The sequence below is a fragment of the Agelaius phoeniceus genome, chromosome 10 (assembly GCF_051311805.1).
Source record: "Agelaius phoeniceus isolate bAgePho1 chromosome 10, bAgePho1.hap1, whole genome shotgun sequence".
Taxonomy (NCBI): domain Eukaryota; kingdom Metazoa; phylum Chordata; class Aves; order Passeriformes; family Icteridae; genus Agelaius; species Agelaius phoeniceus.
The window spans coordinates 4,015,169-4,021,483 of NC_135274.1; positions in this window are offsets into that span (position 1 = coordinate 4,015,169).

Consider the following 6,315-nt stretch of genomic DNA (forward strand, 5'->3'; position numbering starts at 1 on the left):
TAATCCAAACAGCTCCCATTCCCCTGGTAATCCAAACAGCCCCCATTCCCCTGGCCATCCAAACAGCTCCCATTCCCCTGGCCATCCAAACAGCTCCCATTCCCCTGGCCATCCAAACAGCTCCCATTCTCCTGGCCATCCAAACAGCCCCCATTCCCCTGGCCATCCAAACAGCTCCCATTCCCCTGGCCATCCAAGCAGCTCCCATTCCCCAGGTAATCCAAACAGCTCCCATTCCCCTGGCCATCCAAACAGCTCCCATTCCCCTGGCCATCCAAACAGCTCCCATTCTCCTGGCCATCCAAACAGCCCCCATTCCCCTGGCCATCCAAACAGCTCCCATTCCCTTGGCCATCCAAACAGCTCCCAGTCCCTTGGTAATCCAAACAGCCCCCATTCCCCTGGCCATCCAAACAGCTCCCATTCCCCTGGCCATCCAAACAGCTCCCATTCCCCCGGCCATCCAAGCAGCTCCCATTCCCCTGGCCATCCAAACAGCCCCCATTCCCCAGGCCATCCAAACAGCTCCCATTCCCTTGGCCATCCAAACAGCCCCCATTGCCCTGGTAATCCAAACAGCTCCCATTCCCCTGGTAATCCAAACAGCCCCCATTCTCCTGGCCATCCAAGCAGCTCCCATTCCCCTGGTAATCCAAACAGCTCCCATTCCCCTGGCCATCCAAACAGCTCCCATTCCCCAGGCCATCCAAACAGCCCCCATTGCCCTGGCTATCCAAGCAGCTCCCATTCCCCTGGTAATCCAAACAGCTCCCATTCCCCTGGCCATCCAAACAGCTCCCATTCCCCAGGCCATCCAAGCAGCCTGGCTATCCAAGCAGCTCCCATTCCCTTGGCCATCCAAACAGCTCCCATTCCCCTGGCCATCCAAGCAGCCCCCATTGCCCTGGTAATCCAAACAGCTCCCATTCCCCTGGTAATCCAAACAGCTCCCATTCCCCTGGTAATCCAAACAGCCCCCATTCCCCTGGCCATCCAAGCAGCTCCCATTCCCCTGGCCATCCAAACATCTCCCTGCCTGGGGCTAACCACATTTCCCCTGCCCCAGACCCTGTCCTGGGGCACAGTTTCACAACCACCCTGCCCACAAAGGGAAACACAGCACGTTTAAACAGTCCTGCCAGCAGTGGGGTGGGAAATCACCTGTTTGCTGTTCCCAGCCACATTCACTGCCTGCCGTGCGTGCATTGTCTGCCACATTCACTCCGTGGGGCTGCACGTGGTGTCACGGGATCTTTCCAGCATTGCTCAATAACTGGGTGTGCTGTTGGTTTTTAAGGAGGATGTTGTGTTATCCTCTCGTGCCTCAGTGAGCAGCCTCAGAGGCAGGTGCTGCCACAGCCCTTCTGGGTGTGTGCCCCATGGCAACTGTGTGCAGAATGTGCCACAGCCAAAGGGCCATCTGGGATGTGTATAAAGCTCCTTATAACCCAGGGACTCCTCAGGAGCACTGGAGAAGGCCAGGGATGGGGAGTGCTTTCAGAAATTTGGAGTCAGCATCCAGCCCACACAGTGAGCCCCCCCTCCTGCTCCCTGTCCCCACAGCTGGTCTGACAGCCCTATCTCGCTCCAGGTCTTGCTGAAGTCATTACAAAACCAAAGGCAATCAGCAGCACAACCTGGAATGTGAGGCTGCCAGCCCACACAGCCTCCCCTGCTCCCCTCCCCAGGAGCTGGGGCTGCAGATGGCCGTGCAAATCCAGCCTGTAGATGTGGGTGTCTGTGCATGGTCTATTCCATCCTCGGCTTTTATTTTTTCCTGGATGTTTATGCAGTGACCTCCTGTGTTTATTCTTAGCTTGTATAACAAAAATGCAGCAGTTTACTAAGCTGCTCCCAAATATTTGACCTACAAAACGATCAGTCCAATTTGGAGAACAAGCTGAACTCAGCCAAGTCATAAAATGCTGCCTCACATTACTACTTGCAGTCCTTAAAACCTAAACCCCCAGCTATGTCAGATTCAAGCCTTTCTCCAAAGGGTAACTGCATTGGTCTCTATTTTCCTACACACCCCCAGAGGCCATTAACATGGTGCTGCTGCTTTAATTGCCACAAAGGCTCCTGTACATTCAAAACCACTGAGCTGTAAATCCTTCATTTCTCAAATCCAGCTTGCCAAATTTCTTTGTGCATTGCAAAGCACAAAGTGCCACTGCCCACTTGCCCACAGGTGCTTCCCAGGCCTCCTCAGTTCCACCTGACCCAGGCACACTGCAGGAGAGGGTACCCAAGGGCCAAGGACAGCTGCAGCTCCCAAAACCTCTGCAGAAGGTATTGCTCTGATGACACTGCTGACACTGGGCCATTTTCAGAGGGCAGCTCTGGGTATCCATCAGCTTACAGATGCTTCTTTGAGTTTTACTTGCAACAATTTTCAGAGAAGGGAGAATGACATAGGGGATTGACTGTCGTTCTGGCAGTGGCAAGCGCAAAATGACCATCTGAAAAGGGGGAGAAATGAGATGGGGCCTGACCCAAAGCCTTTCCTCTTACTTCAGAGAGAACAAGTTACTCCATGAATAACAATTGGGGGAACAGAGTGACATTCCAGAAAAACCTCTTGACAAGGAAACAAATTTTAATTTCAGAGGTTTTCTTCAACATAAAGTTGCCTTCTTTTTGGAAACTTCTTTCCCAGTCAGACCAGGAAAATATTCAATCATTGCATAATGCGATTTCAATTCAAAAACAGATCTAAAAGTTCAAGTACGAAATTACACACTTGGCCTTTTCACATTAATTAATCTAAATCAGTAGAGTAACACACTGGCTTTCACTGGAGAACATCTTTGTGCTAGTGAGAACAGTTAATTAGAGCTGGCACAAACACCTTCCATATCCAGCATGAATAATAATATTCCCAGAGCAAATTTTCTCAGCAAACTTGAGGAGACAGTTGATTCTTGATTCTTCAGCCCACCCACTTCTTCAAATATTTTAATAAGGGGGAAGGAGTTAATTGAGGAGCAGCCCCTGTGCTCTTCCTGCAGCAGCTCCAGCCCCTCCTCTGATGTGAGCTGCCAACACCGGAGGTGCCCCTGTATGATCAGTCCCAGTGCCAAGGCTGCCCTGCACGTTGTGGCACCTCTGCAGCAGCCTCCTGCTGCCTCCACAGGACATCAGCCAGTGGCAGATGGGCTCAGGGCAGGGGCTGAGGCTCTGGGATGTGCTGCACCACTCAGGTCTGCTCCTTCCCCTGAACTGGGGCCTGGGGTGAGCTCTGCCGTGTGAGACCCACCTGGGAGCACCCATGGAAAGGGGAACAATACATGAAAGGAGATGATGGGGAAGGTCACAGTGATCAGCTGAAACTGCTGTGGAGGTAACTCCAACCTAAATCAAGAGATTTTCCTTTCATTTGACACCAAAAGCAGCAGCCACACAGGGACAACCATTTCTGCTCAGCACTCCCCTCCTTACCTGCAGACACAGCAAGTCAGAGCCAGCTGAGCCCTAAGGAGGCAGAGAAACACAAGGGGTCATGCACACAGCAGCCAGAAACAGCAAAGCCAGGGAGTGTCACCCTGTCCTAAAGTCAGTTGTGTGCTAAAAAATGCCACTCTCAGAAGTATCTGACACACAAGGGTGTTCACACTGTCTAACTGAAGAGACTCAGATATGCAGGAACTCCTCAACTGAGCAGTCAAAGGCATCCTCTAGGAGATGTCCTTACTCTCCAGAAACAAAGACTCCTAAATTAAATATGACAAGGTGGATGGTCTAAACGTTGCTTCAAGCTCCAGTTCTCTTCCCAGTCTCATAGGGCCCTGCTGGCAAGTTGACCAAAATGTCTACTTTTTTGTAGACGTTTTGGTCAACTTAAATGTTTCTTTTAACACAAAATGAACAGTGTTTCATTTATTCACATGCTACTTCACCATTTTAATTCAGCATTTTTGGATAAAATTTGTTTTGAAACAAGAAATAATTTAATTACTAAAATGTCAAAACAAATTCTTCAGCTTAACATCAGGAAGTTTGGCTGCTTCCACTCCTTTTTATACTATTACTTTTTTTTAAACTGGAAATATTCACTAAAGCTCAACCCATATGTGTTAGATGCTCTGCTCCCTCACACTGCTTTTTGTTCATTTAACCCAGAAAACATTCCCTGAGATGGAGCTGCAACACCTCAATGATTTCACTGGGACATCAGGAATTGTACTTGCCAAAAGAGCAAGAAACAGGCATTTACCTGTGACCTGGGAAGCTATTTTTGTCTATCACATAGCTGTCCAAACATGCCTTTTTCTCTCTGGGAAGCTGTGACAGCACCCACAGTACTTGTTCTTCTAACATTCCACGTGGCATTCAGGAGAGCAGCAAAATGCTTTGGGAACAACCTGCACATCCTAAGGCACATGGATGAGCACAAACAGGAGAGAGAACAGGCTCTCCTTAGCTTGGCATCAAAACACACAGAGAGCTGGTCCTGTTGGGCTGGAGTCCATCCCCAGCAGGGACATCTGGCAGCTGCTGCCTGCCCAGATGCTGGTGTGACACAGGAGCAGGATGCAGCCATGCCCCCACCAAAACGGGCTCTCCATGGTGCTGGTGGAAAGCCAGGTCCTTAATTCTCCATCAGGGCCTGGACACTCCTTGGCCCAAAGCTGCAGAGATCCCAAAGGGCTGCACAGCACAGGATGGGACTGGACTGTAAATGCAACTGCAGAGAGCTTGTAATAAATAAAATTAAATAAATAATATATGAAATAAATAAATAAATAAACAGAAAAAATAATAATTAATAAATAAATGGAATAAATAAAAAATAAAATAAAACATCCATTTCTGTTTTATAGGAGACACTAAGGTACCTCCCCTCAACTGCTAAGTTAATAATTTTATATTATTTTTTTATTTATATAAATTTTTATATTATATTATTTATTTTTATATTATATTATTTAATTATATTATATTATTTAATTCATTTATATTATTTTTACTTATATAATTTAAAAAAAAAGACAAAAAAACCCCAAAAAAATCCAACAAAACAAAGCTTGGAGGTGGATGCTCCTAGAGCTAGACCAGCTTTGACTTACTGTGCACTGTCTGGCAGAGCTAAAAACCTGCCTGAGCCATGCTGCAATATGCAAGTGTTAGAAAGTAAATTATATTAGATGCTAGCCATTATCACAGTGACCCATATTTTAGGGTTTCAACTGCATCTCTGCCAGTCTTCCTAAAGCAGGTTTTATTGCCAAGCTTGTATACGTGCCACTGTCCAATCAAATAAAGCAGCCTTCTGCCAGAGTGTGAGCAAGATTAGGAAGTAGAACTGATTTAAGTTCTCTTAAGAGCAAGGGGCAACAAATACAACCTCAGAAAATGAAAATCTGAACCATGAGGGAAATTTGGAAAATACAGTTTCACAAAACAAGCTGGGTTTTTTTTGTAGTGGACAAGTCTCAGTTGCTGACTCACTGCTATCTGGATTTATTGGAATGCATCAATCACATTCTCAGTATCAGCATTTCAGCCTTCTGCAAAGGGTGAGGCATGTCTGAAAGGTTCAGGTTTCACACAAAGAGCTGAGGAGTTGCTTCCTCATGCAGCCCAGAGCTGATGGAAGAAGAGGGCAGTCAGGCAGAACCAGCTGGGCAGGCCTGGGAGAAGAGGCTTTGGCAAACACAGTCACTGTAAGGTGCAGCTCCCCTCAGAACCCCAGGATGGACAAAGCACCCATGCAGTGAAGAGTTAAATGCAAAATGCAGCAAAAATGACTGTAACAAGTGAAACATGAACTTCCTCCCTGACTGACCAGAGACTAACTGTGGAAAGAAGAACAGTCAAGGTCAGGAAAAATATTCTGACACTTTCCAACCAGAAGGATGAAACAGGGGGAGAAAGCTTGGGAGGGCACCAAGGGACCCCCATTGCTGTGTTGTAGTGAGGAAAGGCAAAACCCCAAAGGCCAGCCCACAGAGCCAGCCAGAAGGCAACTGCAGGCTTAGGTCATGTTGGACACATTTCCTGTAGAAATCAAACAGCTGCAGAAGCAGGGCTGAGCACAAAGATCCAGTGCCCACGAGCCACCTGAGCAGCAGAGCTGTCTGTCTGCTTCAGAGACCCGAGCTGGGCACCTTCCCTGCACAGGCTGCCCTTGGGTGTCCCAGGGATGGCAGAGGGGAAGGGCCCTCAGAGCCTGCAGGCATGGGCAGCTCCCCAGCGGGTCAGCCACATCCCCACAATATACTATTATGCAATATAATATAATAATAGAAAGATAATATATAATATTTATATAGTTATATAATATATAATATATAATATATAATATATAATATA